Here is a 27,158-nt window from a genome sequence, read left to right on the forward strand (position 1 = left end):
GCCCACTTGATCTTTCATCAGCTGAGAAAAAAGCATTATAAGTTTTCTTTTAAAAATATGTTTCTACTTACTGAAGGTTTCACTTGATGAATTTTGCAGACATGTTATTTAATAAATAAGCATATATATCAGTTATTTATGTATATCATCTTTATTAATATACAGTGCTTGTCTTTTTCCCATTTAATATTTTTTACCAATCACAAATGAAACATTGTGATCCTTGTTTTTTTTTTCTTAGTTTCCATTTGACTGCCATGCCTTTGCCCAAAGTTTTCCTTTCAAGATTTTTGAGTTAATTTTTATTAGATATGTTTCTTGTATACAATAAATCATTTGTGTTTTTACTAGCTACAATCCTGGAAGGAATTATGATTCCCCTCAGATGTTCAACTGTAGAACTTACTAAAGAGCCTGTTTACAGAGATGTAGCTAGGGTTAAAAAAAAATAAGAGAAAGAGAGAGATGCTCAGGAACAAAGAGACATACCAACCACAGAAAGGCAGGAAGGGACAAGAGCATGAAGAGTGTCACTAGAACCAAGTGAATGCTGGAGCTGAGAGGAAAGGTCACCTAGCCAGAGCCATATAGGGAGAAATGCAGCAGAGGCACAGCCCCAAAGCAGGGAGGAAATAGGGAAGGAATACCTGGTTCTCTCTCTATCCTCCTAACTTAAACCCTACAGAAGCTTCCCACAGAGTGCATTCTACTCAAATTCAGCCCACAAAGGAACCTGGATGATGTAGACCACACGGTTCTGCATTCATGACCACAGAACAAGTTAGACAAGGAAAGAAAATAGACCCCGGAAGCAAACAGAAAAGGACCAGAATGTACACCTACTCAGCTTCCATTCTTGCCTTTTGCAAAGAATAAGAAAATTGCATCCGCAGCACAGGGGAAACTACAGTCCTATTATGACTTAAATTGTAGCAGAGTGTCAGCAATTCAGTCATACTCCCAACTGGAACCTAAATTTTAACGTTACTCACCATTAGCACACTTCACACCAGATAGCAAGGAGAGTGGAGGAAAGAACTACTCAATTAACATAAAATATGTTAATTAGATGCTATTGTTCTTGCCTTTGTTCATGAGGCCAAATTTGATCATTATGATTTCCTTTTTCTATCATCCATTCCATGTTCAAACCATACTTTGCCAAATTTATACAGGATAGCAGTTTTTGTCTCATGAGATGACTCAAGTCTTCATTTCACAGAATTGGAGTCCTTGGTGATCCTGTCTTTATTAGGTAGCCAAAGTGCTTCACTGACTGCTTTTGTGGGACATGTAAAAGCTATAAGGCTCCATAGTGAATCTCCTGGATTCCAAACCAGTCCTTCTAGCCCGATTTTCCTTTGTCAATAGGAATTAATCGCCCTAGCCGGTAGAGTAAACTTCATTGTTGCTGGTTTAGTCAATGGCATTAGGAGCTAAAAAGAATAAGGGTGCAGTTTCAAATCCCAGTGTAATAGAAACACAGCTATATTTTTTGGCAGAAGTGTTCCTTCCCTGGAAAGCAGAACCACCAAACTACCAAGCACAAGGTTTCAGGGAAGGCAAACAAAATTTTGTAAATAGGCTATTAGGTAAAATAATGAGGTAGATTCCTCTCAATTCTACCTCTTAGTTCTTGGACCTGCATATTCTGGCTTTGGGAATATGGCACCATATATCGGCTGCTGGTTTAACATGCTAAGCCAGCATCACAATTTCAAATAATATTGTCTCCCAGTTGGCACTGTAACTGAGCCTCCAGGAGGCCATTCCATGATTCTATCAGGCCAGCTGCTTATTGATAATGGGACATGTGGGGAAACAGGAATTTCACTGACATTAATCTATTGTGACAATTCTTTTGCTGTAAAAATGATTTTCTTGGTCAAAGGCCATGTAGTGTCGGACATTATGGCAATGAATAAGGCATTCTATAAGGCCATGTATGGAGATACTGTTAGAAGCATTGAGGGCAGAGGAAGAGGAATCCATTTTCAGAATAGGTATCTGTTTCTATGTGGACAAATCATTGCTTATTTCATAATGTAAAGAGTGCAGTGTAATCACCCTGCCACCAGGTGACTGGCTGGTGTCCCTATGGAATGGTGTCATTATCAGGAGCTCAGCGTTGCCTCTGGTATTGGTTGGTTGGATACTCAGTGATAGTAGTCAAATCAGGCTTGCTAAAGAGTAGTCCATTTGATTGAGTTCATGCGTATTCACCATCCATGATTACTTTTTACACGGTCCCATTAAGTAAGCACCAGAGTCACTGGAAAAGCAGTTTATGGACATCCAGCCATGGGAGAGTTCATACACCTGACCCACCTGCTTACTGAGCACCTTCTCTTTAGAGGATTCCTCTGGTGAATATGAATGTGGGTTGAGGGAGATTTGGTAAATAAGCAGGAGTAGATTATATAGGAGTCTGAGTCACCTGCTCATTCAGTATTCTTGCGACCTCCATACCTGTTCAGACTCTATCTCATATACATAATTTCCATTTTATAACTTATAATGCTAACACCCATGCACAACTTTAAGATTTGATAACTCAGATAGCAGCCAGTTAGTATGAACATTTCAAATCACGTAGTTACTTGGTGCCCCATTCTCAAGTGTTTTATTTCTTCCTGGGCCCAGTAGCAAGCCAGAAACTGCTTCTCAAATAGAGAAGAATATTTGGCAGAAGGGGGAGTGGCTTTGCTCCAAAATCTTACACAAGTGAACTGTGATTCTCCCTTAGGGGCTAGCTAGAAACTTTAAACAGCACCACTCAGCCACAGAGACTTCAAGTACCATTAGGTCTACTAAGTCATAACGCCCACAGGGCAGGGGAGCTTACAGGACCGAAAGGACATGCTGCAGAGTGCTCTTTCTGCACGGTGGGCAGTGCAAGGTGTAGTTGCTTGGCGTTCTCTGTAAAGGTGATATTCTTATACACCTCACTTTGTAATAGCTACTATATTGGTCAGGATCCTTGCAAGAAACAGAATTCGGCTTCAGTGGTCTATCACAGAGACTTTAGTGAAGGAACCATTTACCTCAATGTGAGCAGGATTTACGGACTCAACAAGGGATGCTGCAATAGTCAGAGATCAAAAACAGTGACAAGCTGTTACCACCCCTAGATCTTTAGGGACAAAGTGTAGAAACAGCATTATTTAAGCCCGGGAAGAGCTGGAGCTGCAGAGAAAGGTTATCTGGTAGAAACTATACTCATGAAGAATCAGGAAGGGAATAGGGAAGAAACGCCATGATTTTTCTCTCTTCTCACGCCCTCTGATATCCTGCCAGTGTCTTGAATTAACCACATTTGACTAGAATTCAGCTGGCAGGAGAACCCAGTGATAGAGTCTTATGAGTAGGTCTCCCAGAGCACAGAGCAGAGCAGTGAAGTCTGGAGAAGGCATGTGGGTGGAAGAAACAGCATAACCAACACATATTTTTTTGTCCAATGTAAGTCTTTTTTTCTTTAATTGTTAATTTTATTTCATTTACATATAATAATCAGTGAAGATATGTTTAGTTTAAGTTTTGTCATCTTTTCTAATGATTTCTGCTTTGAATCGTTCCATTTTATTACCTTTTCCTTTAATATATTGCATTGTGTATACATCTGTGTTTGTATTCCATCAGACTATGTATCTATGTGTGCGTATGTATCAGTTATGAAGGTTACTACTGAAGAAAATAAAAACCGACTCTTAAATTTGCGAATATATATAGAGATGTACTAAATAAATGTTTGGCCAAATGTTGTAAGGCCGAGTGTGAAAGTCATTATTCACCTGAAGCTAAACACTACTATCATAGAATGAATCCAAACTTTTATCAAATTCAACTGCGATTGCAATTTTGTTATTGACATTTTAATAACCAGAATTTTAAAGCTTGATGTAATAGTTCAGGACAACGATTTCTTAGCACTGTCAGTTGCTAGATTGCTGCTGTAATCACCATAACACAGGTAGGATGCTAACTTGGCTACCTTGCCCATTTTCATACTTGAGATGATGTTCCCACCAAATCATTACATATTCTTCCTCTATGAAATTAAAGGACTAAGGTACAGACCTGAAGATTCTAGATCCTGAAAATGTAGTTGATGGTGATGAGGCAGCTTCATTGGGGCAATCCCACCAACCAAAGCTTTGTACACCAACAATATTTTCAGAAGCAGAATTATGATCATTACCCTGACTTACATCTTTTTATTTCTATATTTGCCTGCACTAGTTGCTCCATAAACTCACTTGAGAATATTTGTCTATAAGTCTTAGCTTTTAAAATGTGGCACAGGAAGAATGAAATTGACTTTCAAGATAAAACAATGATCTCTGAATTTTCAGCTGCATCTAAACTTTCACCATATACTACTTTCAGCAACTTCCTCAATTTAGGATGACAGGAAGATCTTCACAGCAGGTATCCTATAAGAAATATGTGCATTCTAAAGGCATATTGTATTGATTATTTCCTCAGTAAATTCCAGCAAACAAACTAATTTCCCTATAAACAACCACTGGATATCAATAAGTCCTGCTATGCAAAATATTGCTATTAAGGTTTGTTCCAGCAGACATTTTAACATGTAATTGTTGCTGATTCATCTTGTGTATGTTCATGACAAACCAGTTCCAAAATTGTATGCATGTCACACACTATGTCTTCAGCTGAAGATTTTAAGATTTCACCTACATAAATGAACCTTTGAAAGTAAATATTCATATATTTACAATAAATCTGAAGGCTTGTTGGATCATTGATTCCATCCAAGTTTAAGGATGCCAGAAACGATGGTAGAGTAGTTTTGTCTAATTTGATCTTCCGATGTCCGAGGTTAAATCTGAAGGTAAATGGAGATTTGGGCCAATATAGAGGGTAAAGTTGAATGTTGGTGCATTCTTAATGTGTGTGTGTGTGTGTGTGTGTGTGCGCGCGCGCGCGCATATGTGTGCTTGTATAAGAAAGGAACTTTCCAGGGCCCTGGAAAAGCAGCGGCAGAGATAGCCTGCTCAGGAACACATGGGCACTGACCCTGCCTTTACACACTTGGGTATATTGATTCATGGGCTAATTCTCCTTCACAGAGAAAGATTATGGATGTATAATAAACACCAAAGAATTAGATGAAGCATTACTGAAAGTTCACTGCCTATTATAGTATGAGTAAAATCTCAAAATACCGGCATTATGGATAATCTGATGGCTATGTACATTTCTTCCAACAGGTAGGGAAGGGAGTGCTTTCCTCTTTTTTTGTGAATTTGGGTCTTTGTTTTAAATTGACATATTTCTGGAACTTAAGAGAAAACTACAATCAACCAGAATCTAACCTTTCAATCCAGCCAAGAGTTTACTTCATTCACTCAATTAAAATGTGGATCCTCTATAATACCTATTCATAATTTCTTTTAGTCCATATTTTCTCCATTATGTCCTATTACCACTCATCAGCTGTTGGTTTACAGTGAAAGCTATTTTTAAGATTGTAGAATTAATTATTGAAATACGTACTCCCTAACTCTACAGACTCATAAAATCCATACTCACCTCTGTATTTTATTGCTTATTCATCTAGACCAGTGGTCACAACAAAGATGGAGCATGTTTCACATAGAACTCATACACTGTCTCTCTTATTTCCTTTTGTTCACTAGTCAAGGGAGCGTAAGAGAGCAGCAGGATTGGAGGAAGAGGGCAGAGAATTGAAAAATATTATATATGATCCACCGCTTGCAAAGGCAGTCTAATCTCCTATAAGAACACTCTGCCCATAGGCTTTCATTGTAAATCATAACCACTCTAACTCTTCCAGTTACCAGAGAGAAAATTCCCTTTATTTATGTTGCTATGTTGTTTATCTTGGAAAGGTAAAGTAAGAGCTTTGTAATAACATCTAAGATAATAGTCTCACAATAATCAGTGTGATCATATAGGATAATGTGTTTTATAGTTTTAGATTTCTTACAAGACTGGCCTATAACTGCAGAATATTTGATGTAAGGCGTAGAAACCAGGTAATATGAAAAGCAGATAAATCAACTAGAGATGCCTAGCTTGAAAGAAAGAAGATTTAAGGGTGATATCAGAGCTGTCTTCAAATATTTGAAGGCTTGCCAGTAGATGACTATGGAGACAAACTTGATACTGCCATAATGGGTAGAGGAAAGAATGGTGGATAGAAATTTTAGGATTGTAGATTTAAACTGCTATAAGGAATTAATGATAACAATCAGATATAGCTTGCTTTAATAGGTTAGAGATGCAAATAGAAGGGTCATAACAGAGTTTTGTTGTTAGAGACGCTGTAGAGAAAATTTGGGCATTGAATGGGGAGCCGGACTAATTAAGCTTTTGACACTTTCAATTCTCATATTCTTTAATTGTATGAAATTGTACTGATATTTAAGGATCATGGTATTCTTTTACTATTGGTTGGGCTAATGGGAGTGAAGACAAAGAATGCATGACAAATGTGGTATAGTGACAATTACTAGATTTGGAGTTGGAAACTTGGGGCTTGAATTCCAGTTGTATCGCTGACTCTAGCAACTTGAAATTGAAAAAAATTAGCTTATCTGGGTCTCAGTTTTTTTATTAAAAATAATGATAATTATACTATCTACCTCACAGGGCTATTGTTTGAGTTAAATTAGATGGCACATATTCAACACAACAAACCCTTAAAGATGACCTAATATGTGCAAGACAGCATTACAAGCTGAGACTCAAAGATGAGAAAGAGGCAATTACAGCTAAAACTTTGCTAGGGTTTATGGCACATAAAGAAATAGCTATAATTCAACCTGGTAAATGCCATAAGAGAGGTGAATTAAAAAGTGTTTTATGAACAAATAAAGTTGGGAAAGTCAGCTTGGTTTGGGAGATAAATTAGGAAAAAATGCAGAAAAGAGATGCCATAAATCCCATAAGATAAACAGAATTTAGGCAGTATGCAAAGGATATACCAGAAATATTCAGTATGATCAAATGCATAGAGGTGAATAAAAGCCTGCCCTAAGTCCCCTCCCCCCAAAAATAATAAAACTTTAAGCCCTACCTGGTGAACAGCAAACAATAAAAGCTGACGTGATTATGTATTTGAAAACATTTAGTATGGTGCATGGCAGATAGCAGGTTCTTTTAAAACCAGAGTGTTTGATTTCTGGTTCTGGTCATAGCAAAATAAGGGACTTCAGACTTATTCCCCTGCAATAAACAACTATAAAACTAGACAAAATATATGATGTAACAGTTTTCAAGCTTTGTACAACAAATAGTATAGAGATGTGATCCCTAAAGTGAACTCCACTTAAAGCTGGGCTTCCATATATGGTTACTTTTAAAACTGCAAGAAAGGAAGAAAAAACCCAAACAGACAGCAGTAATTTTTCTAGATAGAGAAATAGATTGCAGGATGAAGCTGAGGTGGCTGGAATTTATGAGGAAGGTCCCAGAGAGGAGAGCACTGCAATGAGAAGGAGATCCCAACACTACATGTGGATCTTTTTAATTTTTTGACTGAATACTAAATTGTGCATGCACAGAATAAAATGTCACAAGGCCAGACAGAGAAGAGTTACTGAGCACCAATGAACTGAATGGAAATTCCTCTGGTTGTACAATGTTCAACTAGCCAAAGTGAAGAGACCTCATTGAGGATCCCCAGGTATTTAAATGAGAACCCAGAAGAATAAGGCCTCCAAAGCAGGGCTAATCTAGCCCTATCAGAAGAAATGCTCTAAAATCAGCCTTTATAAGCTTAAAGACAAGGATCAACTGGATCAAGCTGATCTGACAGTAAATTAACTGCCTGCTCAGAACAAAATTCAACACAATTTCATAGAAGACAAAAAATCTAGACTCTCAATAACATAGTATGGAGAATATCAAGCACAAAATAAAAGCAATTATTAAACATACAAAAAAAGCAGGAAATTGTGACACAATCAGAGCAAACAAGCAATAGAAACAGATCTACACATGACCAGAATGTTGTTAATAGCAGACAAGCCCATAACAGATATGAAAATATGCCAAAGATTTAAAGGAAAAGACAGAAGAGAGTGAAGAGATGGGGATTATGAGCAGAGAATTAAAGATTTAAAAATCTTAAATGTAGATATCAGGGAAGACACATAACATAAAAGGAAATGATGATAAAGAATATTACTAACTTCTCCTCAGAACAACTGTAAGCCAGATGACAACTGGAAAAATATTTTAAGAACTGGAAAGAAATAAAATATCATTTCAAAATTATATACCCAGTAAAAACACCCTTCAAAAGCAAAGTGAACACTTTTTTAGATTAGAAGAAAAGGAGAGAGTTTGTTACCAACGGAAAAGCACTAGGAGAAATGTTAAAGGAGGTTTTCAGGAGAAGGGTAGAGATACAAATGTAAACTCAAATCTACCAGAGACATAAAGAGCGCCAGAAACAGGAAATATTTGGATAAATAAAAAAAGATATTTTTGTTTCATAATCTATTTAGAAAACAAATGACTGGTAAATGAAAAATAATAATATATTGCGGGGTTTATAACGTGTAGAAGTATAATGTGGAATAGACGTATCACAAGGAACAGTAAGGGATAAACAGAAAAAACACACTGGCACATAGACCGGTGTGTACGAATATGTACCTTGCCTTCTTTACTGTGTCAGTACTCCCAGGTTTATATCTCTACATGTGGTGACAGTGGCAGTACTGGCAGTGACAGAGAAGAGCAATCTCTCTCCACTGGGAAAAGTTTTAAACATTGCTTCAAGACCACAAGCACCTCAAAAAATTTAAAAGTACTTAGCAGATTTCAAAGCATGAAAATGCTACAAAATTGGAGAGTATTATTAAGGATTGTTGTCCCCTCCTTTCAGTAACGGGTTCAGTAATCCCTCGCCTCCACATTCCCAGGAATAATCACTTATTTGACTCCTGAAACAATTCACAGAGCTCATTTGGTCAATGACTTTGTGGAAGTCTATTGCGTGTCATCTTGGAATTCTTGTTTTTTTTAATTAGTGTTGAAAAAAACGTGCACGTAGTTTCAGATTAGTAGGAAATTCCAGTCTTTCCCCAAGGTTTTATAAAAGTTCTAGCAATAATAGGATAGAAAACTGAGAAATCTTTTCAGAGATAACTATTTGAATTAACATTAATCCCTCACGTCCTGCCACATAATCAGCGCAAATTACGAGTGTTTGTTAAAACATTATGTGACATAGAAGATCAGTTACATGTTAATTGTCAGAGGAATAAAACGTCAAAAAATAATGAAGCTTTTGCCTGATTCTTAATAGCTTATTACTAGTTGGTGCTAGAAATCACTGGGTGAGGAGGTGAGGCACAAGAGCAGATGTATTTTCCTTAAGCAAAAATGACAACAGCAAAGAATAAAAAGTTACAACAGGAAAATACATAATTTTTATTTTCCTTATCTGATAGCTTTAGGCTGATGTCCCCTTAGTACTGTCATAGCTGATGATCTTTGTCAGGGGACCTAACATATCCAAGACTTTTTTTCCCAAAATATAGTTTTTACACCTTATTGAAAAACGAGCTTCCATGGCTAGCTACAGAAAAGGTTTTTGGAGCCCTCAGACTTCTCAAGCTTATTTTTTCTCCATATCTTACTTCTCTCCCTTTAGAGGTGTTACAAAAGAACTTGAGAGCACCCATGGTAGGACAAAGGAGAAGAGAAAAAATTTTAAGAATGAGTTTATTATGATAAATTGCTTGTACTAGTTTTGAAACCAGGAACGTATAGGGATGTTTTTATCCAAATAATTGTGTTTAGCCTAGAAAAAAACAGATTATGAAAGTTCACATTTTACTTACTAGGTTTGAAAGTTGCTCAGTTATTCCTGAATGTGAATACGAACCCTTCTAAAATATCTTTATGTTGATTTCAGTTATTTTGTCGCCAAAACCAAAGAGAACCGTAAAATCTCCTTTAGGAGCATCTTCTTCTTAAGAAGTTTCTCATTACTTAGGTATAAACGGAATACTGCTTAGCTCTAGGTTTTTGAATTATTGGTGTCAGTTTAACAAAGCTCTTGAGCTTTTTGCATTTGATTAGCTAACTTAACACATTCAGGCATCCTATTTTCTCCAAGCTCTCAAAAAAATTTTTTTTCAGAAATTTATTTTTGGAAGTCCGTTCATTAACTAAAAGTCCAGGTTTTATCTTGTTTCTCAATGTCCTAGAAAAAACGAGAATACAAATATACCAATTAACATCAGAGTAATTTCTGCCTCTAATATTAGTTTTGATTTAGATTTTTACATCATTCTGGGAATCTAATTTTACCCTTGATTCATTATAATAATAAAAGAGTTTGAGAGTATAAATCCTAATATGAGATATTTGAGAAGAATTGTTTGAAATATTTGGAGTGGGGGCCAGCTTATCAGACTGGTTATGTAACTAACAGAGATGAAAACTTATGTATCAAAGGAATAAGAATTCAAAACATTTTTCCAGATAAATAAATAGCATAAAATCCTATTCCTTTGATATTATATATAATGTATCGACTATATAGGACACAGTAATTGAATACATAACAAAATATATGAGAAAATCCTGGAAAAGTGTTTTACCAATTTCAAAAACTTATCTTAAATATTATATAATGAAGATTCTTTTCCAGGATCTTGTACAGCAACATCACCAAGCTTATAAACTAGAGAATCCAGCAATTATTTTGTGAGAATGATAGTAGTTCCTCAAGTTAAATTAATCACATTTCTTATTATGCTTTCTGTCTTTCTGGATAACTACAAGTGTACACATACATATACCCACCAAAATAAAATGAGGGCCTCAGTGGGTAGTTTATGTTTCTGGGCAGGTAATCCAAAAAATGTCTACCTCTAAATTCAATATGACTGTTTAAATAAATAAATTGCACTATTCTAAGAAAAATGATTATGAAATATTACCAAGCCCATCGGTAGTGAAGATAATAGTATCTTTGTTCTCTATAACCAAAAATTGGAAAGAACTCAAATGCCCCAAAATAAGAAAATGAATTTAAAAAACATGGTACAATCAAAGAATTGAAAAGTACTCGCTAATACTACAGCAATGACAAGTAATGAGCTACTGATACATGCAACAACATGAAAGAATCTCCACAATATTCTAAGCAAAACAAATCAAACACAAAAAGTACACACCATATGATAGTATTCTATAAAGTTTTAGAATGGGCAAAATCAGTCTATAGTGATAGAAATCAGAGCAATGGTTGAGGGGTGACAGCAATTGGTTAGAATGCAGCATGAGACATTTTCCCATATTATTGTGCTTCAGCCAAGAGAGTGAATTTTTAACAAAATGCAAAGAGTACAAATTTCAGTGAAGTAATGGCCAAAAAATCAGCAACAAACAAATTATCACCAGATTAGCATTTGTGGTGTGCACAATAGACCGTCAAAGATATCCACATCCTAATTCCTGGAACTTTGAATATGGCAGAAGGGACTTTATAGCTATAATTAAGTTGCAAACCTTAAGATAGGAAGATTACCCTCAGTTATCCAGGTGAGCCCCATCCAATCACATGAACCCTTAAAAGCAGAGCACTTTCTCAAACTGGAGCCAGAGAGATGTGGCAGAAGGAGAAACTGAAAAGATTGCCAGTGAGAAGGATCCGAGCTGCCATTGCTAGTTTTGAGATGTAGGGGTTCACATGCGAAGACAGGAGTCAGGCCTCTAGGAGCTAAAGGCAGGCTCCAGCTGATACCAGCAAAGAAAGAGTGATCTACAACTGCACAGGAGAGTGGAAATCGTGACCTACAACCGCAAACTCTGCCAACAACCTGAATGAACTCAGAAGCAGATTCTTCCCCAAAGCTTCCCAGTAAGAGCCACACTGGTTGACACCTTGGTTTGGACCTTGTGAGACCCCTGACTACAGAACTGTGAGGCAATAATTTATGTTGCTTAAGCCATTAAGTTTGTTGTAATTTATTACGATGGCAATAGAAAACTAATAAAGTATTTCAGAATGAGACTGGAACATGAAGGGATCTTGATTTTCAGGAAGGTTAAAAAACATACCTCATAAATCTTGTGAAAACATAGAAGATCTGGGGATGATAAAGTTGATAATATCGTTTACATTTATATTTAATTCGTATCAAATTCTGCTACATCACTTATGTTAGCCCATCTCTCCCCTTTTTGTTTTCCTGGAGTTTCTCATTGCTTGTATTAAAATCCTCTCCAGGGATAAATTTTATTCTCAGTAAATAAAACTGAGTGTGTGGGTAACACTTGGCATTTTAACTTCATTTATACGTAGGAATTTTTTTCAAGTTCAAATTCTTCTTTTGATTGCTCTGTTATGCAGGGGAAAAAATGATGGGAAATATAAATATTTTATTTGGAAATCAAACCAAAATCTTCAGATATGGCCTCAGGGCCTGTCTGTCGAGCTCAGATCAATTTGTATCATAAACTGGCATCGGTGCCTGATACTTTCAGGTTCCTTGTTCTCTCACGCACACTCTCCCCCATCCCTCCCAAAAAATCATTACATCTAGTTAAAATAAAGCTTTCCCATTTTTCGTCCTTGTCACCATTTTCAGAAGCGCTTTTACGAGTCACTGCCGCTGCCCTTCATCAAAAGCCACATCCCAGGTACAATGTCTTCTCTTGCTTATGAAGGGTACTTTTTCATGCTGAACAGGAGTGAAAGATTGGAAACCAAACTACATGCAATCTTACTCCCTATAGTCACTGAGGGGATAACTTTCCACAGTTACTTGAGACTAGAATGTTTTTGTTTGTTTTTGTCTTTTTAATCCAATCCAGTCTCAAAAAGGAACTGTTCCCTGAGTCGTTACGCAACAAACACTAACTTAAGAAATCTTAAAGTACTTTAATGGAGAAACATTTTCTTGTTGGAACATTAAATGATGGTTTATTCACTCTGTGATTACAACAAGCCCCAATGAACAAAGCTGCTATTGATCATTTTAAAAAACAGGATAACAATTATGGAAGGACACCTGAATTTATTGGCTTTAATTAAAAGCGTTTGTTCTAAACTGATGTAATTTAAACACGATCCATAGAAAAGATCTATTGCATAGTTAGTACTGACTTGCCTGCCCAAATAAGAATATTCATATTCTACGGCAAAAAAGCCTGATATAATATAGAGAAAACTATAAAATCTCAAATAATGTTTTTTTTATGTTAAAGCAAAGACTTTAATACATTTGCCTTTCAAATCTTAGTTTTTAATTCAGGTGTCATTAATTACTTTCTGTTAGTAATTCCTTTTCAGATACTGTTGTTTTATTTCTTTTTTTAAAAAAAAAAAATTTAAGTGCGATTAAAAAAAATATAACCTGCTTATTTTTCTGACAACAAGCTATTTGTTAATTTCTGTTTGTTTTCTGAAAACTTTCCATTGACACATTCTGGTAAGATCAAGAAAGCACTAGAATCAAAACTTGCAGAGTGGCTTGGAAGAAAGTCCTGGTGACAGTATTGGAGCACTGTTTACGAGAAATGGTGTATCACCAATGCTCATGATGGTAGGGAGAATAATAATAAGTGGACAAAGAAAAACACTGATGACTCTAAGTCAAAAAGCAATTAAAGGGCTGGCCCGGCGGCTTGGTGGTTGGATGCGCACGCTCCGCTGCTGGCAGCCCGGCATCGGATCCCGGGTGCGCACCGACGCGCCACTTCTCCGGCCATGCGGAGGCCGCGTCCCACGTACAGCAACTGGAAGTATGTGCATCTATGACATACAACTATCTACTGGGGCTTTGGGGGAAAAAATAAAAAATAAAAAAAATAAAAAAAGTAATTAAAATTTTTAGACAGTTGATTCAAGGGAAATTTAGAAATTTGCCTTCTTTTTAATGTGTGCACACTAGTAATATATAATTTGAAAATCCACATTTAAGAAATTTAAAGAATATAAAATAAAAATCCAATGTGATAAGACAGAATTGTATCATAGCTTAATTGCCAGTATTTTATTCTTTGTTTTTGGTACGTAAAGTAGTAGTTTGTCTTTTAACTAATAACATCTTCAATTCAATTAAAATATGGTTTTGCCAAAATGCACTACAAATAAGATTTTCCCGTTAGTACTATGCAGGTGTTGTCTCCTAATCTATACCATAATCTATACTAACTTTGTTTATGATAGCTCTCATAGTTCAAAGTAATTTTTTCGTAATATATTCAAATCTATTTTTACATTAAGTACTTTTTATTATTTAAGCAGATCTTCCACATCCTCAATTATTAAAATATTATTCTATATTTTCTTTTTATACATCAATAATTTTTATTTTAGTTTTTAACACACATCTAGAACTTCTTTTGGTATATTTTTAATGTAGGTTTCTAAATCACCCATTTTATTGGAATAATTAATATGGTTTTGAAGTTTTAAAATTTCTTCAGTATCTGTACATATAGTACCATTTTCTATTTTAAAATTTTTCTTTTTCTCTCTAATTTTTCTTGGAAATTGCAAAAAGTTTGTCTATTTTATTAGTCTTTTCAAATACCGTATTTTGAAAATATTGATCATCTCTTCCTATTTTTTATTTTCCATTTAATAATTTTATGCTCATCAGTTTTGTGTTCTTTCTGCTACATAGTTCACCCATTACTTTTTTATTGGAAATCCTTTTCTTTTTTTAATTTCTAAGACTTCTCTCTTTTTTTCATGCATGTGACAGCTTCTCATAATCTTTTTGTTTTGAAGACTTATTTCAAGAGCCTTTACTCAGCAATTGTGGACAGTGGATAAAATCTGCTATGGGTGTCCCAACAGATTTTCTTTTTGATATAGTAGTTCCCTTTTCCTACACGGGGTCAGAGCTGCATATGTTAATAAACAAAGAGGTTCAAGCCATTATAAACAAGATACTATACAAAGAGAGCGCGCAGTGAAATCTTAAACAAAGATAATTAACACGGAAATTGATAACTCAAACTGAAACAAAAGAGAATAAAGAGTTCAGAGATAAGATAAAGTTTCCCTAAAATGAAGAAGAAATTGGATATAGATCGAGACAGGCAAACACATTACCGGGAAATTCTTAGGATTTTCATATGGATGACCCCACAAAATTATATGATGCTCAAAAGCCATGAAGCCACAAACATACATAAAAGATCCCAGAGAACACAGCCCAACGAAATCTAGCCAACCAGAAAATTAACCAAAATAAAGAATTAGGAAGAGGAGACTTGTGTGTGTGTGTGTGTGAGGAAGATCAGCCCTGAGCTAACATCTGCCAATCCTCCTCTTTTTGCTGAGGAAGACTGGCCGTGGGCTAACATCCATGCCCATCTTGCTGCACTTTATATGGGGCGCCGCCACAGCATGGCTTGCCAAGCGGTGCCTCAGTGCGCGCCGGGGATCCGAACCGGTGAACCTCGGGTGGCCGCAGCAGAGCGCGTGCACTTAACTGCTTGTGCCACTGGGCTGGCCCCAAGAGGAGACATTTTATAAAACAACAAGATAAACAGTAAATCCTATAAATACAGAACCAATATTAAACAACTAAAGAAAATTTTATACATAACATGGAGTAAAAGTTATAAATTCTGGCAAAATAAAAATAACTCAAGTCACAAAACTCCACAGGTTGCATAAGGAAAGTGAAGAAAAAAAAACTGGAAGACTGCTAGCTACATAATATCTTATAATAAGATGTAGGTTGATACTGTCTAAAAGTAAAATTTGAAGGTAAAAGAGAAAAGGCAGGTAATTCTACTACCAGTAATAGCAGACTCTTATCAACTCACTCACTGAGGACAATGACAAAAAATCTTCCTCAAGACATTAAGTGTTAACACAATAATAAAGGATTACAAAGCCCAGATCCAAGAGAAAGTCAGCTTGGCATTAAGAACTGCTTTTCAGCTCAAGATTTCTGCCAATTCTAGGAAGTTACAAAATAGATTGTGAAACTGAAGAGTACTTTTGACAGCCAAATGTGTGTACGTGTGGGTGTATGTGAGGGAGGTTAGAGAATTGGAGTACAAGGCCCTCCAAATTTTGAGTTGGAGCCAAGGGCTACATTCTAGGAAGACCAGCCCACACAGGGACACGAGATCAGTGTCTAATCATGTGTACATTTGTAGTTGCTCTAAAATAACACTGAAATGCTAGTGCCCTTAGCGGCCTGCAGAGAGTAAATTTAATTACTCTCTAGAGAAAGTTAACATTTTCCTAGGCCTCAAATTATTTTCAAATGTATAATGCCTAGTACCCAAAAAAATACAAATAGGGGCTGGCCTGGTAGCATAGTGGTTAAGTTAGCAAGCTCCTTGGGGGGCCGGCTCCACAGCTTAGCAGTTAAGTGTAGGCACTCCGCTACTGGCGGCCCGGGTTCGGATCCCGGGCACGCACCAACGCACTGCTTGTCCCGCCACGCTGAGGCCATGTCCCACATACAGCAACTGGAAGGATGTGCAACTATGACATACAACTATCCACTGGGGCTTTGGGGAGAAAAAGGGAAAAAACAAAAAAAAGCACTCTCCAGTTCGGCGGCCCGGGGTTCATGGTTTCAGATCCCAGGTGTGGACCTATGTACGCATCGCTCATCAAGCCATGCAGTGTCCCACATACAAAATAGGGAAAATTGGCACAGATATTAGCTCAGGGACAATCTTCCTCACCAAAAAAATAAAAACAAATAAATAGGCACATGAGGAGATATGACAGAGAAGAAATCATTGGGGAAAAAAACTACACCAAAAAAATAAAGACAAATCAACAGAGAAAAAGGATTTTTCCTTGAAAAATTTATAAATCTCCTTTATAATTCTTGAATAATAACATATTTAAATTATTTCAGACCGAGAGAAAAAGACATAAAAACAGAAAGGGAGACAAACAGAAAGAACACAATTTACCAATATCACAAATAAATAAAAGAGAAGCCATCACTACAGAGTCTATAGAGAGCAAAAGATTTACAAAAGAAATTCTAGTGATCGCAGTTAGTGCAATGAGGCAATAAAAAGAAGCTAAATTTATAAAGATTGCAAAACAGAGGTAAATGTTATTTTGCAGAGGACATAGCTATGTACAAAGAAGATCCAAAATTAGCTACAAACAATCAGAATTAAAAGTAAATTTAATAAAATGTCTGAAATTATGACAAATGCACAAAAAGCAAAAATAAATTGCATACGTATACACTATCAATTGAAAAATAAAATTTTTAAAATGTCATTTAAAACAGCAAAAAATTATTTGCCTATATATGACTTCAACAAAGGATGTCTACCCTACAGTGAAACTACAAAGCAGCACTGAGAAAATTAATAAGATCCACATACATAGAATATTCCAAACTCAAGGACTGGAAGACTGAGTAATGTTAAAATGTCTATTGCTCCCAAAATTCAATGTAGTTATAATTTATATATATATATGTATATATACACACACACATTTAATTGTAGATCTAAGGCTATAATAAAGTTGGGGACAAGGGTGAAAGAATAATATGTTATGTGTTATATGTATTGTGCCATTTGCTTGACAAAGCAGAAATAATGCATCTAAAATGGGAAGAAAAAGGAGAAGGAATAAGCCCATCATTAAATTGTATACCCTAGGTTCCTCTCTTGACTCACACTAGTCTTGGCCCTGATATACCTAATAAATATGAAAAGCTGTTCATTATTCATTAGGGAAATTCAATTTAAACTATAAAGAGATACTATTATACACATACCAGGTTCTCTAACATTAAAATTACTAACAATAACAATTATTAATGAAGCTATAGAAGAATGAGCATTTTCATACATTGTTGGAGAGGAAATAAATGGGTGAAGCTACCCACTTATGCATTTCCACTAAAAGACATGTACAAGGATGCTTGTAACAGCATTATTTGTAAAAAAAATTTTAAAAGGTAGAATGAATTTTATATTGAATATTATACAACAATGAAAATGAACAAATTAGAACTACATTTAACAACACTGATCAATCTCACATGCATAATGTTAAGCAAAAAAAAAAGGAATGTGTACTAGTTTCCTATGGCTATTCTAATAAATTACAACAAATTTAGTGACTTAAAACACAGAAATTTCTTCTCTTATAATTCAAGAGGCCAGAAGTCCAGGGTCAGTTTCACAGAGCTGAGCTCCCTTTGGAGGCTCTAGAAGATGATCTGTTCATTGACTCTTCCAGCCTCTGAAACTATGTTCCTTGACTCATGGCCCCTTTTTCCATTTTCAAAACCAGCAGCATCACATCTTCAAATCTCTCTGCTTTCACTGTCAAATTGCCATCTGCCTAAATATGATGACATTTAGGGCCCACCCAGATAACCCAGGATAATCTCCTCATCTCAAAATCCTTAACTTAATTACATCTGCAAATACCCTTTTTTCAAATAAGGTAAAACTCACAGGGATTAAGTTGTGCATATATCTTTGGAGGAAATTATAATAATGAATACCACAGAGTGGATATATATATTTGACAACACCAGGAAAAATATACTCCAAATAGTGGGTATCTTTGAAGACAAAGGAAGAGGTAGGGATCTATTTTGCAGAAAATATTTCTTCACCTGAGTGGTAAAGGCTGAGGTATTCGCTTTGTGATAATTCCTTGAACTGTATAAATTTTGTCCACGTTTATGTTTTGGCCTTACACATATACATATATGTGTGAATAAGTCATAGATAGTAAATATAATTAAAATTTAACAAAGAAATCATAATGATCAATCACCTACTGTTTTTCATATTTTTTCTTTTCTTTATACAAGTATGATCTTCTAGGAAATAATGCAGTCAAGTAAATAAGTATAGTATGTTCACTTGAAATAGCAGATTCTCTTATAAAATTATTTTTCTTATCTATTCTGCTATCACTATATATTCATCTTCCATCTATATACATATTTGCCAATCCATTCAAACTTTTAGGGTGTATGAAATTTGAAACACATATAACTTTTTTATAGCTTTTATAATAATAGTACATGCTTATTATTTTTAAATTTGAAAAATACCAAAAAGTACAAAGAAGAAACAAAAACATCATCCAACATGCATTTTACCAAATCTTAACACTGGTTATTTCCGGCAATCTGGGGTAATTTGTTTGTTTCTTCTTTGCACTGTTTGGATATTGTTAAATTTTTTAAATAATAAGTGTGTACTATTCAGAAGTAAAGTTATTACTATAAAATTCACTTAAATGAAATTATACATAAATTATAATAATGAAAATAACAAAAAGAGAAATAGCCGTTTACATAGCAACTTATTTAGTACCTACTGTATATTATGCATTATTCTAGTGTATTACACTTGTTTTCTAATTATGACAATTTTATAAGAGAAGTATATAAAACGGAATATCTCACCTGTGTTATAGCTGAGGAAACAGAAGTGCTTTGTGAGTGAAAGTGGCATGGCCAAGAAACAAATTTGTTGGGATGTGGTACCCAAGTCAGCTGGCTTCAGAGTAAACAGAAAAAATTCTGATACGCTCCACTGCCATCTACAATGATTCAAATTCAGTCATGACTGAATCAGATGGGTGTCTTGGCATTTCATAGGGGCAGACTATTCAATGAACTCATCATGAATTATGTACACGTTTGTGTTCTCCCCAACTCTTGCTGTCCTTCTTCATTCTCCATTACCTAACCCCTGCCACAACCACACACACTACACACAAACATAATTAGTTCCTTGAGAATCGAGGTCATAGCTTATACATATTTTAACACCAGAGTCTATCACAGTATCTCACACTATACGGTCACTAAAAAAATGTTTACTATGAATGAATTAGTAATTAGATTCTAGTATAAACTCATAACCATCAACTCAGCGGCCATACTTCCAACCAAGAGTTGGGGCCCCATTGAAGCCGTGCCGTTTTCACTTATGCATAAGCATTGCAACCAAAACCAGAGCTTGGTAGTGGACAGTAATAATCTCTTCCCTGCTTCCCATACAAAAAGACAAAATCAATGCAGCCTATAGCTGTCATATCTAGAGGTCACAAGATCGCCATTATAAGAGCTCTCACTGCTGAAGTCTCCCATAAGTGATGCTAACCGAAATAGAGATTGAGGAGGCGGAGTCAAGATGGCGGCACAGGCAGACTCTGAACTCACCTCCTCCCGTGGACACAGCCAATTTACAACTACTCGTGGAAAAATTACCCCTGAGACAGAACTGAAAACTGGATGAGAGGAACTCCTGCAACAACGGACAATCCTAACTGGGGTAGAAGAGGCAGAAACTCCCTTCCAGAGAGGAAAAACGCCGCCTTCACAAGCCGCCAGCTTCACGGCCGCCGGGAGCAGCTCACAGGTACGCAGCCTCCCTGGAGGCGCGGGGCCCTGAGCCGGGAGCGCCCCTGCTGTGGGCATTTTGTGGACCCAGCACAATCGAGACCAGCGGCATAATATCTGACTGTGCCTGCTACTAAAGCACTGGGGAGCACCCCCAGAAAACCCGGTTCACAAAGAAACTAAAACTGGCTCTTAAAGGGCCCGCGCACAAACTCACCCGTTCCAGAAAGCATCCTAAAATCACCAGAAAGAAAGGTGCACAGTGCTGGGGTGAAAAGAGACTCACCTAATAGGCCCTGAGTGCATCTCGGTGAGGGGTGAGACCTCTCCAGGGAGTGGGACATTGGCGGCGGCCATTGTTGTGGCCTGGTGTGAGCGTGCTGACACAGACGCCATTGGAGTTCTGCCTGAGGCCCGCTAGCCCAGGGTCTGCTCCACCTGCTAGAGCACCGATTTAATCCAGCTCAGCCAGGGCAGGCAGCCCACTCTAGAGACTGGCCCCACCCAACAACAAGCCCTCAGGCAACGTGTGGGCCTGCATAGATTGGTGACTGGATTCTCTGCAGCCTGGCAACTGAGCCGACTTGAGTGGGGCAGGGTGTGCACAAGGAGGTGGTGGAGAGTGTGGGGTGGTGGCAGAGTGTGTGGGGCTCCCGCCGTGGAGAGACTGGGTCCGCTTGGGGGTCGGGGCGCTCACACCGGGCAGGACTGTGTTGACTGTGTGTGTGGACCTGTGGGCAACAGGGCTTGTCACCTGCAGAAGACTTGTGCTTCTCAAAGACCCACATAGGAGGTTTGCCCCACCTTCCAAAGCCTGAAACAATTGGGTGCTCCTGTGCCTGAGGCCAGCCCCACCCAGCTGCAATTATCAGAGAGCTGACAAGAGACCTAATAGGCTAGAGGCTTACAGCAATTGTAAGGCCCTGAGCCTAACAACCTGCCACGCTGGGGGCCTACTCAGTTAAAAGAAATACTGCAACACAAATGTGGTATTAGAACTTACAGCCAACTGTGCTGGGGCTCCCCACACATGATAAAGAGACTGAAGGGCCCACAACAACTACAAACAGCTGAGCATTACAACAGCTGGCCAGGAGCATAACTCAGCCTCCCTGGGCGTCTATAGGGAGAGCTAACAGGCCACAATAGAAGGACACATGTAGCCCAGATAGGGGTCACCCCTGGAACATTGAGAACTGAGGGAAGCACACTGGAAACCTCCTAAGGCATCACTTACATAAGGTCACCTATCCAAGAGCAGGAGACGTAGCTGACCTACCTAATACGTAGGCACAAGCACAGGGAAAGAGGCAAAATGAGGAGGCAAAAGAATACATTCCAAGTAAGGGAACAGGACAAAACCCCAGAAAAGGAACTAAGTGAAACAGAAATGAGCAACCTACCCAACAGAGAGTTCAAACTAAGAGTGTTAAGGATGCTCACTGATCTGGGGAGAAGAATAGATGAACTCAGTGAGAATGTCAACAAAGAAATGGAAGATATAAAAAAGAACCAATCAGAAATGAAGAATACAATACTGGAAATGAAAAATTCATTAGAGGGACTCAAAAGCAGAGTAGAGGATACAGAAGAACGGATCTGTGAGCTGGAAGAAAGACTAGAAGAAATTACCCAAGGTGAACAGATAAAAGAGAAAAGAATTAAAAAGAGTGAGGACAGTCTAAGAGACCTCTGCGACAACATCAAGCGCACTAACATCCATGTTATAGGTGTCCCGGAAGGAGAAGAACGAGACAAGGGGTCAGAGAATCTATTTCAAGAAATAATAGATGAAAACTTCCCTAACCTAAGGAAGGAAACAGACATCCAGGTACAGGAAGCACAGAGAGCCCCACACAAGATAAACCCAAAGAGGCCCACACCAAGACACATCATAATCAAAATGTCCAGAATTAAAGATAAAGAGAGAATCCTAAAAGCCGCAAGAGAATGTCAAGTTACATACAAAGGAAGCCCCATAAGGCTATCAGCTGACTTCTCAGCAGAAACCTTACAGGCTAGAAGAGAATGGCACGATATATTTAAAGTGCTAAAAGAAAAAAACTTACAGCCAAGAATACTCTACACAGCAAGGTTATCATTCGAAATGGAAGGAGAGATCAAAATTTTCCCAGATAAGCAAAAATTAAAGGAGTTTGTCACCAAGAAACCAGTGCTACAAGAAATGTTAAAGGGACTGATTTAAGGGGAAAAGAGAAGACCACAAATAGGAAAAATTATCTATTTCCATGATTAGAACGTAATGGATACAAATGCACAAAAAAGAGGTTAGATATGATATCAAAAACATAAAAGGAGGGAGGAGGGAGTTAAAGAGTACAGCTTTCAGACAGAGGTCAAACTAAAGTGACCATCAATTCTGTATAGAAGTAAGGAACAGAGAAGGACTACTACAACACTGAGGGAAAAAAAAAAAAAAGTTTAAAAATGGCAGTAAGTACATACCTATCAATAGCTACTTTAAACGTCAATGGACTAAATGCTCCAATTAAAAGGCATAGGGTGGCTGACTGGATAAAAAAACAAGACCCATATATATGCTGCATACAAGAGACACACTTCAGACCTAAAGACACTCACAAACTGAAAGTGAAGGGATGGAAAAAGATACTCCACGCAAATGGCAATGAAAAGAAAGCTGGCGTAGCAGTACTCATATCAGACAAAATAGACTTTAAAACAAAAACTGTAAAAAGAGACAAAGAAGGGCATTACATAATGATCAAGGGAACAATCCAACAAGAGGATATAACACTTGTAAATATCTACGCACCCAATGTAGGTGCACCTAAATATATAAAGCAATTATTAACAGACATAAAAACAGAAACAGACAGTAACACAAGAATAGTAGGGGACTTTAACACTCCACTTACACCAACGGATAGATCATCCCAACAGAAGATCAATAAGGAAACATTGGCCTTAAACGACACACTAGAACAGATGGACCTAGTAGATATATACAGAGCATTCCATCCAAAAACCAAAGAATACACATTCTTTTCAAATGCACATGGAACATTCTCCAGGATTGATCACATATTAGGCCACAAAACAAGTCTCCATAAATTTAAGAAGATTGAAATAATACCAAGCATCTTTTCTGACCACAACGGTATGAAACTAGAAATCAACTATAGGAAGAAAATCAGAAAAGCCACAAATACATGGAGATTAAACAAAATGCTACTGAACAACGACTGGGTTAACGAAGAAATCAAAGAAGAAATCAAAAAATACCTGGAGACAAATGAAAATGAAAATACGACATGCCAGAATTTATGGGATACAGCAAAAGCGGTTCTAAGAGGGAAGTTTATAGCAATACAGGCCTATCTCAACAAACAAGAAAAATCTCAAATAAACAATCTAACAATGCACCTAAAGGAACTGGAAAAAGAAGAACAAACAAAGCCCAAAATCAGTAGAAGAAGGGAAATAATAAAAATCAGAGCAGAAATAAATGAAATAGAGACCAAAAAAACAATAGAAAAATTAATAAAACCAAGAGCTGGTTCTTTGAAAAGATCAACAAAATAGACAAACCTTTAGCTAGACTCACCAAGAAAAAAGAGAGAAGGCACAAATAAGTAAAATCAGAAATGAAAGAGGAGAGGTTACAACAGACACCTCAGAAATACAAAAGATTATAAGAGAATACTATGAAAAACTATATGCCAACCAATTCGACAATCTGGAAGAAATGGATAAATTCTTAGAATCATACAACCTTCCAAAACTGGATCAAGAAGAAGTAGAGAATTTGAATAGACCAATCACCAGTAAGGAGATCGAAACAGTAATCAAAAACCTCCCCAAAAATAAAAGTCCAGGACCAGACGGCTTCCCTGGTGAATTCTACCAAACATTCAAAGAAGACTTAATACCTATCCTTCTCAAACTCTTCCAAAAATTGAAGAGGGGGAAGCTCCTAACTCATTCTACGAAGCTGACATTACCCTGATACCAAAACCGGACAAGGACAACACAAAAAGAAAATTACAGGCCAATATCACTGATGAACATCGATGCGAAAATCCTCAACAAAATACTAGCAAATCGCATACAACAATACGTTAAAAGATTATACACCATGATCAAGTGGGATTTATTCCAGGTATGCAGGGATGGTTTAACATTCGCAAATCAATCAACGTAATACACCACATTAATAAAATGAAGAACAAAAATCACATGATCATCTCAATAGATGCAGAGAAAGCATTTGACAAGATCCAGCATCCATTTATGATAAAAACTCTGAATAAAATGGGTATAGAAGGAAAGTACCTCAACATAATAAAGACCATATATGAGAAACCCATAGCTAATATCATCCTCAATGGTGAAAAACTGAAAGCTATCCCTCTAAGAACAGGAACCAGACAAGGATGCCCACTGTCACCACTCCTATTTAACATAGTATTGGAAGTCCTAGCCAGAGCAATCAGGCAAGAGAAAGAAATAAAAGGGATCCAAATTGGAAAGGAAGAAGTGAAACTGTCACTATTTGCAGATGACATGATTTTATATATAGAAAACCCTAAAGAATCCACCAGAAAACTTTTAGAAGTAATAAACGAATATGGTAAAGTTGCAGGATACAAAATCAACATACAAAAATCAGTTGCATTTCTGTACACTAACAACGAAGTAGCAGAAGGCGAAATTAAGAATACCATCCCATTTACAATTGCAACAAAAAGAATAAAATACCTAGGAATAAACTTAACCAAAGAGGTGAAAGATCTGTACACTGAAAACTATAAAACATTTCTGAAAGAAATTGAAGAAGACACAAAGAAATGGAAAGATATTCCGTGCTCTTGGATTGGAAGAATTAACATAGTTAAGATGTCCATACTTCCTAAAGCCATCTATAGATTCAATGCAATCCCTATCAAAGTTCCAACAACATTTTTCACAGAAATAGAACAAAGAATCCTAAAATTCATATGGAACAACAAAAGACCCCGAATAGCTAAAGGAATCCTGAGAAAAAAGAACAAAGCTGGAGGTATCACACTCCCTGATTTCAAAATATACTACAAAGCTATAGTCACCAAAACAGCATGGTACTGGCACAAAAACAGACACACAGATCAATGGAATAGAATCGAAAGCCCAGAAATAAACCCACACATCTATGGACAGCTAATCTTTGACAAAGGAGCCAAGAACATACAATGGGGAAAAGAAAGTCTCTTCAACAAATGGTGTTGGGAAAACTGGATAGCCATATGCAAAAAAATGAAAGTAGATCCTTACCTTACACCATACACAAAAATTAACTCCAAATGGATTAAAGACTTGAATGTAAGACCTGAAACTGTGAAAGTTCTAGAAGAAAACATAGGCAGTACGCTCTTCGACATCAGTCTTAGCAACATCTTTTCAAACACCACATCTGACCGGGCAAGAGAAACAATAGAAAAAATAAACAAATGGGACTACATCAAACTAAAAAGCTTCTGCACAGCAAAGGAAACCATCAACAAAACGAAAAGACAACCTAACAATTGGGAGAAGATATTTGCAAAACATACATCTGATAAGGGCTTAATCTCCAAAATATATAAAGAACTCATGCATCTCAACAACAATAGAACTACCAACCCAATTAAAAAATGGGCAAAAGACCTGAACAGACATTTCTGCAAAGAAGATATACAGATGGCCAACAGACACATGAAAAGATGTTCAAAATCACTAACTATCAGGGAAATGCAAATCAAAACTACAATGAGATATCACCTCACGCCCGTCAGAATGGCTATAATTAACAAGACAGGAAACAACATGTGTTGGAGAGGATGTGGAGAGAAGGGAACTCTCATACACTGCTGGTGGGAGTGCAAACTGGTGCAGCCACTATGGAAAACAGTATGGAGATTCCTCAAAAAATCAAGGATAGAACTACCATATGATCCAGCTATTCCACTGTTGGGTATTTATCCAAAGAACTTGAAAACACCAATTTGCAAAGGTACATGCACCCCTGTGTTCATTGCAGCGTTATTCACAATAGCCAAGACTTGGAAGCAACCTAATTGCCCATCAAGGGATGAATGGATAACGAAGATGTGGTATATATACACAATGGAATACTACTCAGCCATAAGAAACGATGAAATCCAGCCATTTGTGACAACGTGGATGGACATTGAGGGTATAATGCAAAGTGAAATAAGTCAGAGGGAGAAGGTCAAATACCGTATGATTTCCTTCATTCAGTAGTAGATAATAACAACAATAAACAAACACATAGGGACAGAGATTGGATTGGTGGTTACCAGAGGGGAAGGGGGGAGGGAGGAGGGTGTAAGGGATAATTTGGTACAAATGTGTGGTGATGGGTTGTAATTAGTATTTTGGTGGTGAACATGATGTAATCTATGCAGAAATAGAAGTACAATGATGTACACCTGAAATTTTTACAATGCTATAAACCAATGTTACTGCAATAAACAAAAAATTAAAAAAAAAAAAGAAATAGAGATTGAGGCAAAACCATTACCAAACAAAATCGAGTAAGAGTCTGACCACATTCTCTCAAGATTTTGCATCTGAGAATATTAGAAAGGAAAGCAATTCAGAGGTAATCATAAGCCTAATGTGCAAATCAATAACTTGCTGGTCTAATGCTTGACTTCATGAGATTAGTGTTCTAAAAATGTAGGCAAAAGAAAATGATCAGGAACCAAAATTGTGTCTTATCAGAGAAAGTGCATAATAAGTTTGTATTTCCACAAAATTCCAAATAGTACTAATTAAACCAATATGCGT

This window comes from Ceratotherium simum, chromosome 3 (genome assembly GCF_057802395.1).
Source record: "Ceratotherium simum simum isolate JZ-2026a chromosome 3, ASM5780239v1, whole genome shotgun sequence".
In the NCBI taxonomy this organism is placed as follows: Eukaryota; Metazoa; Chordata; class Mammalia; order Perissodactyla; family Rhinocerotidae; genus Ceratotherium; species Ceratotherium simum.